This window comes from Panthera pardus, unplaced genomic scaffold (genome assembly GCF_024362965.1).
Source record: "Panthera pardus isolate Hobbes unplaced genomic scaffold, ASM2436296v1 HiC_scaffold_16, whole genome shotgun sequence".
NCBI lineage: Eukaryota > Metazoa > Chordata > Mammalia > Carnivora > Felidae > Panthera > Panthera pardus.
In genome coordinates, this window is record NW_026526721.1 from 58381607 (window position 1) to 58402820 (window position 21214).

Below are 21214 nucleotides of genomic sequence, written 5' to 3' on the forward strand. Positions count from 1 at the left end.
CTGGGTTTCCATTTGGAGGATTGCTAGTGGGGCTACAATTAGGTAGCCAACAACAAGATAATTCCACATAAACAAAATATTTCTCCCACAATTCCAAGACTGGGAAAAGTGGTAAAGTGCTGTTTATGTAATCCCAAACCCTGTAATTTGGAACAACCATTTGGAACAGAATGTAAGTCTTCACGGTATATTTTCTTTGTCTAAACAAATCCTGCTTCCCCTTCAAGACACAGTTTAAGTGCTCCGCTCCTCTTGAAGAATGTTCTCAGATTTCCCAGACTAAGATCCCATAGCACTTTTATAGATTTATATTTTAGTTTTTAGTATAGTAATTAATATTTTTTCTTCACTGTCCTGTGGAACAAAATTTACATCTTATTTTTCTTATCTCCAGTGGCCATCAGAACTAGGCACATAGAAGGTGCTCAGTAAATGTGAAATACATTAAAGTTGCTTCACATTTGGGATCATGAAATGGACTTAAGTTGTTTCTCTTTGAAACAATGGGGGCAAAAAAGGAAATTGTTAGAATGTATCACATGTGATAAGGCTAGATGCTCATGGGTCTGAATTCTGGGTCAGGGCATTAGATGTATTTCTTCTTGTGTGTTAATTGAAAATGTGAAAAACTTGAATTAAAGTATGACTGAGTTATTAATACCCACACAACTCAGCAGATATTTTTTAGCATCTATTTTGGTAATTTTTTGGTTAAAAATCCAAGTGTGCCTGTCATTTTTTGACCAACACACCTATCCTTCTCCCTAGGAAATTTCAGATAACTTGTTGAGATCCTCCTGTAACCAGGTGATTATATGGACACGATCAACTTCTGGGGGCTAATGAAGACAGACAAACACATGGAGGCTGAGATCAATGAGACAAAAGTCACTCCTCTTTCTTAGTAGCAGAGCTGGGATACAAACCCAGGTGAGCAGGCTCCAAAGCCCAAGCTCATTTTTCTCTGTCTTGCTATGGAAATGACTCCCTGAAGAAGCAGAAGCTTTCCTGAGAGCTGCCAGTCAGAGCCTTGTGAGCAATGATGCTGAATATCCATTCTCAGGGATCAAGAGGAAGTCCTAAACATTTATGTACTCCTCACAGGACCTCACGCCCCACATTTCTCAAGAACACGATCTTTGTCACCACTATCTAACTTGTCTTTATCCCTGTTTATGGCAGTCACTACAAGAAGCCCAGGAAAGCGCTCATTCCTCCAGGCACTGTGGTCCCTTTCCTGACTCTGTCTCCCACCAACCCCTAAATCCTGAAATCCTTCGCCTCTATTCCCTGGAATTCAGGGCCAGTCATCAGCAAACTCCCTTGTGTTCACAACTTTTTCTATCTTTTTTTTTACATTATTGCTTGGAGTATAATTTATATACAATATTATATTAGTTTCAGGTGCACAACATATTGATTGAACAATTCTATACATTACTCAGTGCTCACCATGGTTAAGTGTGGTTACCATATAATGTTATTACAATGTTAATGACTATATTCTTTATGGTGTACTTTTCATCTGTGACTTACCTATTTTATAACTGCAGGTTTATATCTCTTAATTCCCTTTATCTATTTGAACATTTTTTCTAAATGTTTCCGTTCATCTTTTGCGATAACTGAACCCATGCTCCCCTGAGGACAGAGTCCTGCAGCCCCTGCAGGGGTTTGGTTGTACCTAGTTATGGCATGAGGAGGCACTTTTTTTGCCCCTTTATGACACTTCTAGGCCATTTTCCTTTCTGACTCCATGAAAAGCCCTTTCTTTGAATCTCAAATCTTCAAATAATTTACTATCCCCTCCTCTTTCTTACAGTCACCCAGCTTCCCAGGTCATCTTTATTTCTTGACGATGTTAGTCCTGACTAACTGCTATCATCTCCAAAACTACTTCTGTCATAATTTTTGGTGATATGTGCATAGATGGTGTTTCAATTCCTTTGCCTCTTCCCCTCCACTAGCCTAATCCTAGTCCTCACCCTACCTCACGCACTTACTTCTATGCCCATGTTCTAATTGTTGTTCTCACAGAAACTTCTACTCATTCATGATCTCATTTCACACTTTTCACTGCTGTAAGGCAACCTCCCTATTTTTCCTGTTTATTTCCTCAAGTACTCCAACTCCAGCTAACCTTTATCTGTGGTTTTCTTTAGTCTCTACCTGTTGTTCTGGACCAAAGGCAATTTTGACCCTCAACCCCAACCCTAGGAGACACATGGAAATGTTTGAAGACATGTATGGTTGTCACAGCTGGATGCTAAATGCTATTAACATTTACCAGATAGAAGCCAGGATTTCTGCCAAACATTCTACAATGCACAAGACAGCCCTCCGCAGCCAAACATTATCCAGTCCCCACTGTCAATACTGCCAAGGTTGAGAAACTCTGCGTAACGTGACCAGGATCCTCAATATATTGATTCTTCCATGGCTTATGGTTTGAATTGTTTCTTTGTAAAAAGGGCATATTGAAATCCTAACCTCCGGTTCCTCAGAATGTGAACTTGTTTGGAGATAAAGTCATTGCAGGTATAATTAGTTAAGAGGGGGTCATGCTGGAGCAGGATGGGCCTCTAATCTAATGACTGGTATTCTTATAAAGAGAATGCCATGTGTGGATAGATACAGAAACACAGGGAGAATTCCACGTGAGGATGGAATGATACACTTACAAGTCATAGAATGCCAAAGATGGCCAGGAAACCAGCAGAAATTAGGAAGAGTCAAGGAAGGATCCTTCCCTAAAGGCGTCAGAGACAGCATGACTCTGCTGACACCTTGATTTTGGACTTTGAGCCTTCAGAACTGTGATACAAATAAGCAGCCCAGTTTGTGATACTTTGTTATGGCAGTCCTAGGAGGCTAATACTTATGCTTTCACTGAACTGTACTCCATTAATATCCTCACTTGCTGCCTTGCCCAGTTGAAATAATGGTGATTGCTAAAGCAATGGAATATACGATCTTGCACAACTATATTTATTTCAATCAGGAAGTAAAGAGATTGAAATCTGGGTATATGTTCCAGTATTTATCTATCCAAATTGAGTAATAAAATGTTGCAGGCAGGTATGATAAAAAGTTTGGGTAAGGATGAAACTGGAAAGAAGTCGAGGACTTATATGATTCACTAAATTGATATACCAGTGGGTTCTCCATTGACATAGCAGAACTCTTGAAAAGGGCCTTACCCTGTACACCTGAGCTGACTCTTCTTGGGGTATGCTTTGTACTGGGTCACATAATCCAGGTTTTAATTCCTTGAGCAATGACCAAGAACCTCAAATCCACAGCATTGGTGTCAAATCTCTGGCCAAGAACTCCAAGTGTATAATCTCAGCTATTGTGCTGGGTCTGAAATAGTGATTTTCTTTTACTTTGTTGATTAAATGATTTTGCAAACCTGAGACTGTACCAAAAAAAAAACCCCAATAATAATATACACAGATATAATGAAAAAATAGATATGGGTTTTTGGTATGAATTTATTTTTATGCAAATATAACAATTTTAAAGATAATTTTACTGCTTTGTATATTCGTTATATTAAAGACATTTGAGAGAAACTAACATAGTAAACAAATTATTTTAACTGAAATACTTGGGGTGTTTATCCATTTATACACATTTCCAGTCAATTTTCAATACTTAATGTAATCTTATTTACTAAATTTATGAGTTTGAGGTTTAAAATATTTTTAACTTATTTTTTTGAGGTATAATTGACACACCATGTTGTATTACGTTTCAAGTGTACAATATATTGATTTGGCAAGTCTGTGCATTACTTAGTGCTCGCGATAAGTGTAGTCACCATCTGTCAGTATTATATTACAATAGTATTGACTACATTCCCTATGCTGTACTTTGCCATCTCTGTGACTTATTTTATGACTGAAGTTCGTACCTCCTAATGTCCTCTAGCTCTTTCATCCATCCCCCAACCCGCTTTCCCTCTGGCAACCACCAGTTCACTCTCTGTGTTTAAGAGTCTGTTTGCTTTTTGTGGTTCATTTGCTTTGGTTTTTAGATTGTACAGATAAGTGACATCATATGGTATTTGTCTTTCTCTGACTTGTTTCACTTAACGTAATACCCTCTAGGCCTCCATGTTGTTGCAAATGGCAAAATCTCATTATTTTTTAGTGGCTGAGTAATATTCTATTCTGTATAGAATATTATATATATTATATATATACCACAACTTGCTTGTCCATTCATCTATCGATGGAAACTTAGGTTGCTTCTATATCGTGGCTGTTGTAAATTAATGCTGCAATTAACATAGGGGTGCATATATCTTTTCAGATGAGCATTTTTGCCTTTTTTGGGTAAATGCCCAATAATTTTTGAAGAATCTCCAACCCACAATGGCTGTACAAGTTTACATTCCTACCAACAATGCACAAGATTTTCTTTTTCTCCACATCCTCTCAACACTTGTTGTTTCTTGTCCTTTTGACACTAGTCATTCCGATTGACGTCAGGTAATATCTCACCGTGGTTTTGTCTTCATTTCCCTGATTAGCCTTGCTGAGCACCTTCTTGCATGTCTGTTGGCCATCTGTCTGTCTTTGGAAAAATGTTTGTTCAGGTCTTCTGCCCATTTTTGAGTCAAATTTTTTTTTTTGGTGTTGAGTTGTTTAGTTTATACATATGTGTGTATATATATTCACTAGGTTGCCTTTCTGTTGTTGATGGTTTCCTTTGCTATGCAAAAGTTTTTTTTTTTTAATTTTGTGTAGTCCCAATAATTTAATTTGCTTTGTTTCTCTTGCCAACATATCGATAAATATGTTGCGAAGGCTGACATCCAAGAGATCACTGCCTATGTTTTCTTTTAGGGGTTTTATGGTTTCAGGTCTCACATGTAGGTGTTTAATCTATTTTGAATTTAGTTTTGTGTATGGTATAAGAAAGTAGTCCAGTTTTATTCTTTTGCATGTGACTGTCTAGTTTTCCCAACATCATTTGTTAAAAAGACGTCTTTTCCCCATTGTATATTCTTTCCTCCTTTGTCATGGATTAACTGAACATACAAGCATGGGTTTATTTCTGGGTTTTCTATTCTGTCTATTGATCTATGTGTCTATTTTTATGCTAGTATCATACTGTTTTGATTACTACAGCTTTTTGTATATCTTGAAATCTGGGATTGTTGATAGCTCCAGCTTTGTTCTTCTTTCTCAAGATTACGTTGGTGAGTTTAGCTTTTTTTTTTAATTTTTAAAAATTTATATCCAAATTAGTTACCATATAGTGCAACAATGATTTCAGGAGTAGATTCCTTAGTGCCTTTGGTGGGTTTAGCTTTTAAGAAGCTAAAATACTTAAGAGAATTATATGTAAATATGAAAGTTTTGTATTTAGCTTTATTAAAGTTGTGTATATGCTTATGGAGGTTTGTTTATGGGGTTTGTATGTCTGTTTTCTTAAGTGCTTGAGATTCTTGAGGAAATACATTATACGAAATATGACAGCAGCTGGAAAATTCACAAGAATGTAAGTAACCAGGTCTGTAAAATGTGTTTAAATATATAAGAACATTCAAATTATTGGATTTACACGTTCATTTATTGAATTATATACATTTAAAGTATAAGATAATTTTATATATAGTATCTAAAGGATTATGCAAATTTTGTTAAAGTATAAGCTAACCTAACAATAAGTACAAACTGCATTTAATTTCAAACTAAAAATTCTTAGTTTACTATATTTTTGCAATTGTGTTTAAAAGCTCAGAAAAAATAAGTTTTTCAATTTATAACTGTAGGCGATTGAATGTCAGTGATAACACAGGCTACTGTAAGCATTGTTTTCTGTACACAAAAGCCTCTATGAGATTTAAAAAAAAAAAAAAAAAAAAAAAGCCCAACTGATGTCAGCCTGGGACGGATCTGAGAAATCTTTCTGATGAAAGTGACTCTGAGGCTGAAAATAAGGAATCTGAAAAAGTTAGCCAGGAGAGAGGAATAACAATGTGTAGGGGAACACAGAATTTCAGTCTTACTGGAAATAAAGGATCAAAGAGGAATCCCTAGGGAGGCAGATGTCACAACTCCTTATTTGGAAAACTATCCAAGGGGCAGCTAAAAACAGTTCTGCAAAGTGCCTCCCACTTCTAAAGCACCATCCACATACTTGGTATGGTAATAATGAATCTAACTGCCTATTCCAGAACTCTCTGCTGTGAAGAGGCCGTGGTGGGCAATGCCAATTGGAAAACAAGGCTGTGGTTTGTGCCGCCTTCAGCAGAACCTGGTGCCAGCTCTGTGGCTCTGGAAACAGAGCTCAATTGTATCTTCCACTCCTCTCTCTTTTTAACCTAATAAACTTTTCTGACAGGCAATGGCACCACTCAGGCCTCACTGCCCGGTAGCCATATGATCTCCATCTGCACTGTCAGCACATAGGCATAAATGGAAGGAAGCAGAAAGCGTATCAGGAGGAAACACATGAATGGAATAAAATGTAAACCAGACTTCTGTCCTGCCGTTGGCCCTCCCAGGCTACCAGAGACTCTTCCTCCTGGCTGACCTCTTCTACAGAGCCTTCTCCTACATTCGCTGGGGATCAACCACAGGTAGCTGACTACTTCCGCGCATCTGTGCATTCCCAACTCAGGGCCTTCATTCACATTAGCTGTTTCCTCTACCGGAATATGAACCTTTTCTGTCTTGTCTACTCCTATACTTCCAGTGCCCAGAACAACATCTTCACATAATAGCCTCTCAGAGAACATGTGTGGGTGCCTGAATGGAGAATAGGAAGTACGAGAACACTCTTTCAATGGCCTCTTTAGCATTTTCTGTTTCTGTTCACCTTCAGAGCAGAAAGGGCACCTCTGGGCAGCACTAGATTTGCTCTCTGTTCTCCTTTTGGAGACTTTTGGAAAGGCAGCCTTTTGGAAAACTAACAGAGCAAAGTCTTAAGGGCACAGATGGACTGTGTGTACTCAGTCTTTTTTCATATCGGCTATTCTAAGTCCTGCTCAACCCCTGGGAATAAGAGACCAAATAAAGTGTAACCAAACCCAAGTACATCTGCACTATGTGTATGTAGCAAAGCCAATCACTGAGACGTCAGGTTTGCAGCAAGGAAAGAGTTTATTGGAGAAGCAGGCAAAACAAGGAGAGGAGATGGGAAGACAAGCCTCAAATCTGCCTCCCTGAAGGGGGACAGAACAAGTTTTTTTATAATCATAGGGGTTGAGAATACAAACATATTGATGAAGAGGGCAGGGAAACTTATGACTATTCGTGAGGAGAGATGGAGAATACACATTTAACAAACACGTAAAACATACATCCTGTGTTAACTTTGGGGTACAGACTTAGCATCAGAATGAGGCAAAATTCAGCTCCCGACATCAGGAGGTTGCTTTAGGATGTCCTGAGAGCCAGTATAAACTGGATGGAGTCTTAGGCTCATTACCTCAGGTAAGGAAAGCAGGGTCTTGCTTGTTCATAGGTTAGAACCATTATCAGTTGACCTTGAGTCCTGGTTTTTGCAGAGACAGCTAGTGGATTTGTTAGTGGGGTCTGAAAAAACATAATAGCTGATTAGGGAGAAACAGTTCTCTGAGTAACAAGCTTTAAACAAGCTTTCAATCTTACTAACCTTATGGGGCATGGTTTCAAAAAAAGTACAAGGTGCAGGAGTTTTGGGTTGACACTGTCTCTTCTATTTACTTGCTCTGTGACCTCGAGCAATTCATCAATTTTCTCTGTACATCTGCATAAAATGAGTTAAGACAATACTTGGCTCATATGGTTGCAGTGAGGAACAAAGAAGATAATTTTTGCAAAGATTTAGTAAAGTTCCTTAAGAGGTTTTAACTGCATTGCTAACATATGTATATATTATATATGTATTGTAATGTAATAAATGTATTGTGGTTTTTTTATTATGTTATTATTAGTTATAAAATGAAGGAAAGTATCATTTGGTGGGTTTCAAGCTATTTTAGATAACTGAAGATTTCTTACAGGCACTTCAGGTTCTGCAAATGTTTAATTCTATTTTTTAATAAACTTTTTACTTTATAGTTTTTTTTTTTTTTTTTTAATAGACTTTAGTTTGGAGCACCTATGTGTCTCAGTCAATTAAGCATCTGACTCTTGATTTCCACTCAGGTCGTGATCTCACAATTCATGAGATTGAGCCCTGAGTCTGGCTCTGTGCTGACAATGCAGAGCCTGCTTGGTATTCTCTCTCTGTCTCTACCCCTCCCACACTCATTCAAGCATTATGTCTCTCTCCCTCTCTATCTCTGTCAAAATAAATGGTCTTCTGACTTTGTTCTCCTTCAATATTGTGTTGGCTATTTTGAGTCTTTCACCAATGAATATAAACTTTAGAATCCATTTGTTGATACCCACAAAGTAAATTGTTGAAATTTTGATTGGAATTGCATTGCATCTATAGATAGAGTCAAGAATAATTAACATCTTGACAATGAGTTTCCCTATCCATGGTCATGGGATATCTCCCCATTTAGTTCTTTTTTGATTTCTTTCATAAGAGTTTTATAGGTTTCCTCATATGGACCTTATATATATTCTGTTATATTTATACCTAAGAATTTTATTTTGGAGGGTAATAACATAAATCTTATTCTGCTTTGAATTGCAAATTTCACTTGTTCATTGCTGGTATATAAAAAAGTGATTGACTTTCATATATTAATCTTGAATACTGTAATCTTGTTATAATCACTTCTTTAGTCAAGTTTTCTTGGCAATTGTATCTGATTTTCTACATAATTATGTTATCTGTGAGCAAAGACAGTTTTATTTCTTCCTTCTCAATCTACATACCTTCTGTTTCCTTACTTGTCTTATTGCATTAGCTAGGACTTCTAGTACAATGTTGAAAAGGAGTGGTGAGAGGGGACATTCTTGCTGTTTTCCTGATCTTAGCAGAAAAATCCTAGCTTTTCACCATTAAGTATCATGTTAGGTAAAATCCATTTTTAAAAGTACTTTTTAAGCTGTTATAAATTTGAATAGAAAATAACAGTCAAGTAAGTTTGCATGCCTAATTTTAAATAAGTGCAGACAATCAAGGTTCCAAGTGGGCTTGGAAAAAAGCCCACTCCTGCATCCCTGATATTCTAATAATACTGTCATTGATTAGGAACACTTGAGGTCTGGAGTGGTTTTCACTTCCTTGGAAGACAATGCTGAACTTTCTCAGGAGTGCCCCTGGTGAAGATGCCAGTAGATTAATGGACTATAGCTGACTTGATCAAATTTTGATCAAACTACAGAAAACTTTGACATGGAAATTCAGACCCAGTTCACTAATAGATAGTTTAAACATTGAGAAAGGATCATCTCCTTAGTGCAGACCCTGTGCTTCTCAGTACTGAATTCAATGGCAGATATAAACCAGGTTAAAGTGGCTCCATAACATCTTCTGTAGAGTCAAGTTAGTGTCATGGGTTTTACATGGCATTCTTTAAAAAAATGTGTTTAATCATATGTTCAGACTTTTTACAAAATTTTGTTATGGATAGAAAAACAGACAAATGAACTGATTAGTAAAACCCTCCCGAATGCCAGCAGAATGGACTCCATAATGTTCCTAGACCTTCTGCATAGGAGGCCTCATTCTCCTTCAACTTCAGCTTCAGCTATAATCTTTCCCTAACTCTAGAGATTGGCAGGGGACAAAGCAATGAGTTGTTTTTTTTTTAATTCATCTTATTTTTACTTATTTTCAACTAATTTATTAAGAAAGGATTTATAAGGGAACTTCTGTGTGGCTCAGTCGGTTAAGCATCTGACTTTGGCTCAGGTCATGTCTCATGGTTCGTGAGTTTGAGCCCCGTGTCGGGCTCTGTGCTGAAACTCAGAGCCTGGAGCCTGCCTCAGATTCTGTGTCTCCCTTTTCCTCTGCCCCTCTTCTGCTTGCACTCTTTTTTTCTCTCTCTCTCTCAAAAATAAAAAACATTAAATTTTTTTAAACACAAAAAATTTAAAAAGGATTTATAAGGAATAAAAGATGATAAAATAAGCATGTAATGTGACCCCACAAATTTGAAGAAATAGATCATTGTCAATTACGAACATTGTTTAAACTCAAAGGCAGGCAAGCTTAATATTTATTTCTTTTTTTAAATTATTGGAGCTTTGTTTTTTCTTAATTGTCTTTGAAAGTAATAAAATTATATGTGGGAAGCAGATGCCTGCTTATTGTGCCATCAAGAGCTATGTTGACTGCCAAACAAGGAGACTTGTCAGACGACTTTGATTCATTTACTCATTCATTCAATAAACATTTATTGAGCTTCTATTATATGGCAGGTGCTTGTGTTTTACTTAGCATCCTGTGATGGTGTTCTTAATTTGAATTGAGATGATTCCCATAGCTCATGCTGTGTCCCATACTGTCAGTCTTGGGGTTCTTTCAATTCCACCTCTGGGCAACACTCTTGCATCTTCCTCCCTCTCCAAGGTAAATGGATCCCCCTTGTTCTTGCTTATACCTATTTACTCATTATAATTGCTAACCATCTTCCCCGGATTTTCAGGGGCATGTCAGTGTTCAAACTTTTGACTCATAAAATATGCTAATTACAGTTATATGTAAATAACTTCCTTGTTCTTGGCTTTGTTGAGAATATAACATGCATATTTGTCACATAAGGGAAGGCACTCTATAAGTACTTGTTGAGTAAATTGATAAATATGTCTTCATTGGCTGAATTTATTAAAAGAAAAAATGTATCACACTCAGTTTTCAGCTAGATTGGTGTACCTTTTTTAAAAAGAATGTTTATTTATTCATTTTGATTGAGGGGGGGGGCACAAGTGGGGGAGGGGAAGAGAGAGAAGGAGAGAGAGAATCCTAAGCAGGCTCCGTGCTGTTAGCACAGAGCCCGATGAGGGGTAGGATCTCATGAACCCAGAGACTATGACCTGAGCTGAAATCAAAAGTCAGATCTTAACTAACTGAGCCACCCAGCTACCCCTAGTTTGGAGTACTTTTAAGGAGAAAATAAGATCCTTATCACCTCAAGCTTGTACTTCTGCCCATCTCTTCCTCAAAAGTCTCTGTTACAACCTTTTATATTGCTGTGTTTGTGCTCATATGTACACTTTTCTGACTAGGGTGAATTGTCCCTCCACTTCACTTCTGCTCCGCTTATGTAAATCTTTCCCACCCTTCAAAAGTGATTCCTCCACAAAATTTATCCAAGTTCAGTCTCTATGCTTCCATTGACCAGTCACTAGACATCTAAAGACCTAGGGATAAAAAGAGAAAAATTCAGATGATTTTTTCTAAGCTTTTGATTCCTATTATTTCCTAACTTCTAAAAAAATAAGAGATGAGAGTACGTAGATTCCTTTTCTCCATATTTTTTTTCAATAATACCAGTACATATCATATCTTAAATATAACAAACTAAATTGTTTACATCAGCAAAGTGTTACATAATAGATTTTCATGTCCCCAGACAATGTAAGTTTAGATTTGTTCAAGTCACAAAAGGCAAAGAGCTTTGTATACTTTCCCTTAAAAAAAAAAAAATCATTTCTAGCCTCACTCTAAGTTATAGCTTTTGATGCACATTTGAAAATTAATCATGTACTGCCTCATGACATGATCTATATCATATTAATGTCTGTAGAGTTGTTTAATAGTTCATTAATTAAGCAACATGGTAAGGGTGACAAGAACAAAGTAAGCTCCCCAGAAATCTTGGAAGGAGAGGAACTACTTTGGGACTGGTTAAAGTTTTGAGGCATTGGAATTGAGATTCCTGAGTGAAAAGAAAAGAAAAAAAAAAAAAAAGGAAAGGAATGGAGATAAAGTTTGTTTATGCCTCTAGAGTGGAAACTGCAATCTCAGATGCCTATACAAGTCAGGGGAGGTAAATTAAAATAAATGATTTAATAAGAATAGGGAGTTTTAGGCTCAGTGTCAAATATCAACTCAAGCACTGGGTAGAAATAAAATGGCTAGGAAGCTAGGGACCTGCTCTTGTAACATTGAAATATTAGTTCGTGACTCATGAAAATTAATATTTTTAGGTATAAATCTTGCTGGGATTGCTTATATGTCTTCGAATTCCCTTTGACTGAGCCCAGGATAATTTGCTGTTTCTCAGTGGAGTATCCAACTCGACTTGAGGTTCTTGAGACCTCATTCCCCTCCATCCCACTTGGAATTGAGTTTTTAAAATTTTATTTATTTATTTTATTATATAGAGAGAAAGAGAGCGAGAGTGGAAGAAGAGGGGTAGAAGGAGGGAGAGAGAAACAATCTTTTTTTTAAAATTAGTTTAAGGTGTATTTATTTTTGAGAAAGAGAGCACAAGTGGGGGTGGGGCAGAGAGAGGGAGACACAGGATCCTTAGCAGGCTCCAGGCTCTGAGCTATCAGTACAGAGCCCGATGCAGGGCTCAAATCATGAACCGTGAGATCATGACCTGAGCCAAAGTTGGGTGCTTAACTGACTGAGCCACCCAGGTGCCTCAAGAGAAAGAAATAATCTTAAGCAGGTCCCATGCTCAGCGTGGAGCCCAAAGTGGGGCTCAATCTCATGACCCTGGGATCATGACCTGAGCCGAAATCAAGAGTCAGATGTCCAGCCAACTAAGCCACCTAGGTGCCCCTGAAATTGATATTTTTAAGTGAAGAATAAAGAGATTAGAACAAAGTTGGTGCCCTTGGACTTCTAAAAAAGGGTTCTGTATCGCAGGTGCTTTAAAAAATTCTTCATGCTCCTTGTAGGCACTTCTAGGCTAGCCCTTGCCTTTCTCTTCACCTTGGTCCTGGTCTCTTGGCCTTAGAGTTGATTTTCTCCTATGGCTCATCCCTTTGCCCTTTAGAAAAATTTCTATATTTGTGCCACTTGACTCCCAACTTCACTTTCCCCAAGATTCTGGCCTCCAGTTTCCCCTTTGCTCTGCAATCTATTCCTCTGTGAAGTTTCATGTTATTATCAAACTCAGTGCAACTTTTCAGAACCTCAGCCAAGAGCAAAGCCCTCAGGTCCCTATCTGCCAAGGAAAGGAATTTGGACATGAATAATGTCTCAAGAAAATTAAGGTAATTAAGAGGAAATATTACCCAAGCCAAGGAAGAGCTTCCATTTGCGTGGATAAGTGAACAAAGAGCCTTCTCCCCTTGGCAGAGATGGCAGCCAGCAGGACTGGTTTTTGCCGTTAGGCTTTCCAGGTAGCAGCAAGGTTCCTGCATCCACAGTACAAACAGTCTGGTTGTGTTTGAACTTCTCATTACATATGGTCATAACAAGCGAGGGGAGAGGGGTAGCATATCTCCAAGATGAGAAAGCCCAAATACCTACCACGGCGAATATAAAACACTCCGTAGACTCTCAGTGGAGAGGAGGAAGGAAACAGAGGGAGGACAACTCTTGAAATTGTTAGTGTAAGGAAACCACTGTCAAAGATAACTGAGAAAGCATGTATACTCTTTGTTGCCCTTCTCCTGATGCTCTGCCCCCAGGAAGAAGAAGCTACAGATGTTTCCTCAACAAAGCACTCTGAACAGAGCAGAGTAATGCAGCTATTCTGGACTTGGAACCAGAAGACCCAGCTTCACATTCTGACAAAAGCACTGCCATGCCATGTCCCACAAGTCAGTCACCTCTCTAAATCTTGACTTCTCCATTTTTTAAAAAGAGATGATGTAAGAATATTCATCTTATACTGTTGAGAGAAATGTAAGGGGTAATGTATGTAAAAGAACTTTGAAATACTAAAGGATCCCACTAACTTGAGGTTGTATTATGACTTGCCATGTTTTAGTACTTAATAGTGTTCATACCAAGTATTTGTGATTTATTTTTTATTATTTTTTTAATGTTTATTTTTGAAAGAGAGAGAGAAAATGCACCCACAAGCAGGGGAGGGGCAGAGAGAGAGAGAGACACAGCAGCCAAAGCAGCCTCCAGGCTCTGAGTTGTCAGCAAGAGCCCGACGTGGAACTCGAACCCATGAACCGCGAGATCATGGCCTGAGCCGAAGCTGGATTGTCAACTTACTGAGCTACACAGGCGCCCTAAGTATTTGAGATTTAAATGATACAGGTTAAAAATAAAATTTGGATTTTTAATCCAAAAAAAAGTATGAGTATTAAAAGAGACTTCTAGCAGTAGTATAATAGCATGATGGGTTGTGGAGTCAAATTCCTGCAAATTCAAGATTTGGAACAGACTACATAATCATAGGTATCAACTTTTCATGCCACATGTCCTCATCTGTGAATAATTCTTTGCACTGTTTTCCAGGGTTAAATGAGAAGGCATAGCAGAGCATCATGTTTGTTTTCTTTCCTTTCCTTTCTTCTACTTTTTGACATGCTTTCTCTGTTTCCCAAGCTCATTAAAACCTGAAAAAGGAAAATTACCTTAGTGGATCCAAGCAAGAGATACTGGCATGGGAATATCATGGAGCCAGGAGGAGAATGAATTTTTCTTGTATGGCAGACAATGTTAAACTCTGCTTCTGCACCCACAGTCTGGGGTATCGTTTGTACTCTCACAAATCCACAATGCTTAGTTTAAAGAAGTTTTGGGTGATGCAAGATTGACTTGACAGTATGCAGTTGCCATTATAAAGAGGGATGCAGGGCTACATAGGAAAACAATGTGTCCATGACTCACTGCGATTTTAAAGGTTTTTTTTTTTCCTGAGCTGACACTTACAAAGATGTGCCTCATGAGCTCATGCCCTACAATTTGAGGAATGTATTATTAAGTCAACTGGCTGTCTTGTTTATGCCTATTTATGGTTATGGTACCTTATTTATGAGTCTGTGGTATGAATAGTTAAGCTTCCATCAATGATAGTAGTTAGGCTGAGAGACTAAAGCAATGACACACTTGCCAAGCAAATATAAATGGGTACTACAAAATTTTTATACACATGTAGTGGGAGGATGTCTGGAAAGGCAGAATCTGGTATGTTTCTAACTCACACGTGTGTTGAAGGAACAAATTCCTTGAAACCCAGGGCTATTTTGCCATGTAAAAGTTATCATTGGATGTAACTCTCCCAGGAAAGAGTAAGTTATTATTATTTTTTCCTTTCAGTGTATACCTTGAGAAACTACTACAGGACAAACAGGTTGGCAAGGAACAATGAATGCAACTGTCTGACTCTGTGGGAGCAGTAAGGTTGAGTGTTCCTCTTCTCCCTCAAGAAGTTCTTGGCATCAGGGCTAACAACTGGAAATGAATGGAAACAAAGTGCTTTAAGGGCCCCAGTGATAGCAATAGCCCAGTGTTCTTCAGAGTCATAGATGCTTTGTTTAAAGATTTCCCAGAGGAGCATCAGTGCCAGGAGGAAAACAGGATCAACCCAAAGAATCTTCTGTACATGGCCAGGGTTATTGCATAGCAGGTGGGGCAACATCAGTGAGGGGAGAATTTCATTGAAAATAGCCTTCACTAGGGGCAGCTCAGTCATTTAAGTGTCCAACTTTGACTCAGGTCATGATCTTGCAGTTCATGAGTTCAAACCCGACGTTGGGTTCTGTGCTGACAGCTCAGAGCCTGGAGCCTGTTTCGGGTTTTGTGTCTCCCTCTCTCTCTCTGCCCTTTCCCCACTCTCACTCTGTCTCTTTCTCTCTCTTTAAATAAGCACTAAAAAAAAAAAAAGAAAGAAAAAAAAAGAAAAAGAAAAGAAAAGAAAAGAAAAGAAAAGAAAAGAAAAGAGCCTTCACTTTCGGCCATAAAGCATGACCCAGCAGAGCGAATTTATGGAGGTAGTTTTGACAAACTCCAGTTTCAAGGTGGAGCTCTTCCTTACAGGATATGATGAATATGTGTAAGCTCTCTGGGCAATTAGGATTACCATAAAGAAGATGACTACAAGGGAGGAGAGAAGCTTATTATCGTGAAGGGCAGGTCAGTATGAAGCCTTAATCTGGTTTTGATTTGAATAACATAGGACCTTACTTGTTCCCTTCTTTCAAGTGAGTTAAAGGGATTATCCTACTAGGTGTGATTAAGAATATAGTGAGATGAATCTTAAACTATTAGCTCAGTTGTGCAAGATACCATATTTCTTTTATTTAAGAAAAATCAACTTATCCTACTTTGTCCCTGGTTTCCAAATCAAAACTTATTTTGTTACACAGAAGAAAAAAGTCTGCTTTGGAGAGAGAATTGAACTTGGGTCACCTTGAACTCTAAGAAAATATGATCATAATTCTACAAAGAAATAAAACACCATACATATGCTAAATTGTAGTCACTCTTGTCACTCAACATATTAGCCCCTAATAATAATATTGAAGAATGCATACAAGGTAGGCTACTGATTTTTAAAAATAATCATACTGGGTGTCTTGGTTAAGCATTGACTTCGGCTCAGGTCATGATCTCGTGGTTCATGAGTTTGAGCCCTGTGTTGGGCTTTGTGCTGACAGCTCAGAGCCTGAAGCCTGCTTCGGATTCTGTGTCTCCCTCTCTCTCTCTGCACCTCCCTCCCACTCTGTCTCTCTCTCTTTCTCTCTTTCTCTCTCTCTCAAAAATAAATAAACATTTTAGCCTCTCTGACCAGTGTGAGGCTGTATCTCAGTGCAGCTTTTATTTGTATTTCCCTGATGATGAGTGATATTCAGCATCTTTTCATGTGTTTGTTGGCCATCTGAATGTCTTCCTTGGAAAAGTGTCTATTCATGTCTTCTGCTCATTTCTTCACTGGATTATTTATTTTACAGATGTTGAGTTTGGTAAATTCTTTATAGATTTTTGATACTAACCCTTTTTCTGATATGTCATTTGCAAATATCTTTTCAAATTCCGTCATTTGCCTTTTAGTTTTGTTGATTGTTTCCTTTGCAGTTTCCTCTGCAAGCTTTTAATCTTGAGGAAGTCCCAAGAGTTCATTTTTGCTTTTAGTTCCCTTGCCTTTGGAGATGTGTTGAGCAAGAAATTGCTGCAGCTGAGATCAAAGAGGTTGTTGCCTGCTTTCTCCTCTAAGGTTTTGATGGCTTCCATTTAGGTCTGTCATCCATTTTGAGTTTATTTTTGTGTATGGTGAGAGAAAGTGGTCTGGTTTCATTCTTCTGCCTGTTGCTGTCCAGTTCTCCCAGCACCATTGGCTAAAGAGACTGTCTTTTCCATTGGATTCTCTTTCCTGCTTTGTCAAAGATTAGTTGACCATATATTTGTGGGTCCAATTCTGGGTTCTCTATTCTATTCCATTGGTCTATGTGCCTGTATTTGTGCCAGTACCATACTGTCTTCATGCTTACAGCTTTGTAGTAGAGGCTAAAGTCTAGATTGTGATGCCTCCCACTTTGGTTTTCTTCTTCAATATTACTTTGGCTATTTGGGGTCTGTTGTGGCTCCATACAAATTTCCGGATTGTTTATTCTAGCTTTGAGAAGAATGCCAGTGCAATTTTGATTGGGATTGCATTGGATGTGTAGATTGCTTTGGGTAGTACTGAAATTTTAACAATATTTATTCTCCCAATCAATGAGCATGGAATGTTTTTTCCATTTCTTTGTGTCTTCTTCAATTTCCTTCATAAGCTTTCTATAATTTTCAGCTTATAGATCTTTTACATCTTTGGTTAGGTTTATTCCTAGCTATTTTATGGCTCTTGGTGCAATTGTAAATGGGATCAGATTTTTAATTATGTTTATGTTGCTTCATTATGGGTGTATAAAAATGCAACCGATTTCTGTACATTGATTTTGTACCCTGCGACTTTGCTGAATTCATGTATCAGTTCTAACAGTCTTTGGGTGGAGTCTTGCAGGTTTTCCACGTATAGTATCATGTCATCTGTGAAGAGGGTAAGTTTGACTTCTTCCTTGCTGATTTGGATACGTTTTATTTCATTTTGTTGTCTGATTGCTGAAGCTAGGACTTCCAACAGTCTGTTAAACAACAGTGGTGAGAGTGGACATCCCTGTTTTGTTCCTGATTTCAGGGGGAAAGCTGTCAGTTTTTCCCTATTAAGGGTGATATTAGCTATGGGATTTTCATATATGTCTTTTATGATGTTTAAATATGTTCCTTCTTTCCTGACTTTCTTGTGGGTTTTTATTAAGAAAGGATGCTGGTATTTTGTCAATTATTTTTCTGCATCTATTGACAGGATCATATGGTTCTTATCCTTTGTTTTATTTATGTGATGTATCCCATTGATTGATTTGTGAATATTGAACCAGCTCTGCAGTCCAGGAATGAATCTCACTTGATCATGGTGAATAATTCTTTTTCTATGCTGTTGAATTTGATTTGCTAGTATCTTGTTGAGAATTTTTGCATCCATGTTCATCAAGGATATTGGCCTGTAATTCTACTTTTTTGTGGGGTCTCTGTCTGGTTTGGGAATCAAGGTAATGCTGGCTTCATAGAATGAGTCTGGAAGTTTGCCTTCCATTTCTATTTTTTTGAAAAGCTTAAGAAGGATAGGTATTAACTCTGCTTTAAATGTCTGGTAAAATTCTCCAGGGAAGCCATCTGGTCTGGGACTCTTATTTGTTGGAAGATTTTTGATAACTGATTCCATTTCTTCATTAATTATGGGTCTGTTCAAATTTTCTATTTCTTCCTGTTTGAGTTTTGGTAGTGTATGGGTGTCCAAGAAATTTATCCATTTCTTCCAGGTTGTCCAGTTTGTTGGCATATAATTTTTCATAGTATTCTCTGATACTTGCTTATATTTCTGAGGGATTGGTTGTGATAAATCCATTTTCATTCATGATTTTATCTATTTGTGTCCTCTCTATTTTCCCTTTGAGAAGTCTGGCTAGGGGTTTATCAATTTTGTTTATTTTTTCAGAAAACCAACTCTTCATTTCGTTGATCTGTTCTACTGTTTTTTTCTTTTCAGATTCTATATTGTTCATTTCTCCTCTGATCTTTATTACCCATTTTCTCCTGCTGGGTTTGGGGTTTCTTTGTTTTCTGTTTCTAGTTCCTTTATGTGTGCTGTTAGATTTTGTATTTGGGATTTTTGATGCTGGCGAGGATGTGGAGAAACAGGAATGCTCTTGCACTGTTGGTGGGAATGCAAACTGGTGCAGCCACTCTGGAAAATGGTGTGGAGGCTCCTCAAAAAATTACAAATAGACCTACCCTATGACCCAGCAATAGCACTACTAGGAATTTACCCAAGGGATACAGGAGTGCTGATTCATAGGGGCACATGTGCCTCAATGTTTATAGCAGCACTGTCAACAATAGTCAAATTATGGAAGGAGCCTAAATGCCCATCAACTGATGAATAGATAAAAAAGATGTGGTTTATATATACAATGAAATACTACTTGGCAATAAGAAAGAATGAAAACATGCCATTTGCAGCAACATGGATGGAAATGGAAGGTATTATGCTGAGTGAAATAAGTCAATCAGAGAAGGACAGATATCATATGTTTTCACTCATATGTGGATTTTAAGAAACTTAACAGAAGACCATGGGGAAAGAAAAGGGGGAAAAATTACTAACAGGGAGGAAGTTACTAACAGGGAGGAAGGGAGGCAAACCATAAGAGACTCTTAAATACAGAGAACAAACTGAAGGTTGGTGGGGGTGGGGGAGAGGGGAAGGTGGATGATGGGCATTGAGGAGGGCACTTGTTGGGATGAGCACTGGGTGTTGTATGTAAGCCAATTTGACAATAAATTATATTAAATAAATAAATAAGCATTAAAAAATAATCATTATCATACTGATTAAGGCCACTGTTTGAGCAACTCGAAATGTAGCTTGAGTTGATTTGGGACTTTCCCCATTTTGAACTGCTGAAGCCCAGTAAATTGTAGATAGTCGTTTTCAATTACTATTTATTGGATGAATGAATAAATACAAAAAGTTTTTAGAACTTTCCACTTTGAGTGAACTTGTTACTCTTGAACTTTGACTTAGTAATTTCCTTTCTTCTTGTCAAGCACCACAGAAGAAGTAGTTCTTGTCTTTCAAATTTCTCCGGAAATCTACAAGGCCTGAATTTCTTTAAAGAAACTGTAGTAGAAAAGTAAATGAGTTTTAGCGTATTAGAAATAAGTTCTAATCCATGTTTTGACAGAGCTGTTCAACTTACTAAATTATAAAGTTTGTCAACGCAAGCTAAACTTTTAAATTCTGAAATTAACAACATAATACTGAACTACATTGTTTTGGTTTTATTATGAAAAATAAGAGGAAAACCCAACATGTGCAAATAAGTTTAAAATATATACATACTTAAAATCCAGTTTGTTAATTAGAAATGTATCTGTTATTGCTACACATCTCATTATACTTGTCTTGCATTTGTTACTTTGGAAGGAATAAATGGGATTAAGGTAAGAGTTTCTTTAGAGGAAGAATTTTCGAAAGAGTGAGGAGGGCCTAGGCACAGATGAGAATCAGTCACTGAGCAGCTCTGACCAGCCAGGAATGAAGAAAGAGGAGCTGAGGAGACAGAAATCACGGTGTCATGTATGACAATATTTTTGTGATGGAAAACAAAGAATAAATTTGGGCAAAGCCTGGAGGTAAATTCTCAGAACAATCTCTCCTAAAGGGCCAATCAATCAAATCTTAGCAGAAGATTGAGAGGACTCATTCAGGGAGGGAAAACAAACAAATAAAACTTGAGTTTTAGTGATAAAGATAGAAGAATTTCTCATTTTATATGTGCTTTTCTAAACATCTCTGTAATAATAATTTGTTTTGCATAATTATATATGCATTAAGTTTTAATCAATAAATATCAGTAAATAAAGAAGCTTTATTTTGCTTACTTAAGGGAGAATGTCTACTTTTAAATTTTGCTCCTTTACCCTGACTGGTCATCCATACTCACCTGGTATATTAATAGAAAATTTTCATGAGATAACTCAACAGGTTGAATGTGAATAGCCTTTTCTGTGTCACAATATCTCAAAACTGGACATATAAGTAACAGTCACCTGTTAGAGGCATCTATCTGATGGTAAAGTCAGATGAGGAAGTCTTTTCAAGAGATTGGTAAAAAGCTGTTGGGAATTCTAGATAGGATTAGTAAATCTGGGTCTTGGTGGAGGCTATTGTAAGCAAATGCAGCAAGTGTGTTTTTACAGGAACCACTCTGTAAGTCTTGGTAAAAGGCCATTGGGAATTATAGACAGGATTAGTAAATTTGGGTGTGGGGGGGGTGCTATTGTAAGCAAATGCAGTGTGTTTTGAAGGAACCACTGGATTTAGAATTCCATCTACTGCAGCTCACTTCCT

The 21214-nt window shown here is 37.6% G+C and overlaps 1 long non-coding RNA gene across 1 annotated transcript; it reads left to right on the forward strand.

Moving 5' to 3' along the window:
- The first annotated feature begins 5639 nt into the window (after positions 1-5639).
- Positions 5640-16497, forward strand: LOC109266384 (uncharacterized). The gene is made up of 3 exons (XR_002079694.2): positions 5640-6595; positions 13494-13625; positions 13871-16497. It is a non-coding gene; the product is annotated as an uncharacterized LOC109266384 (long non-coding RNA).
- The last annotated feature ends 4717 nt before the right edge of the window (positions 16498-21214 follow it).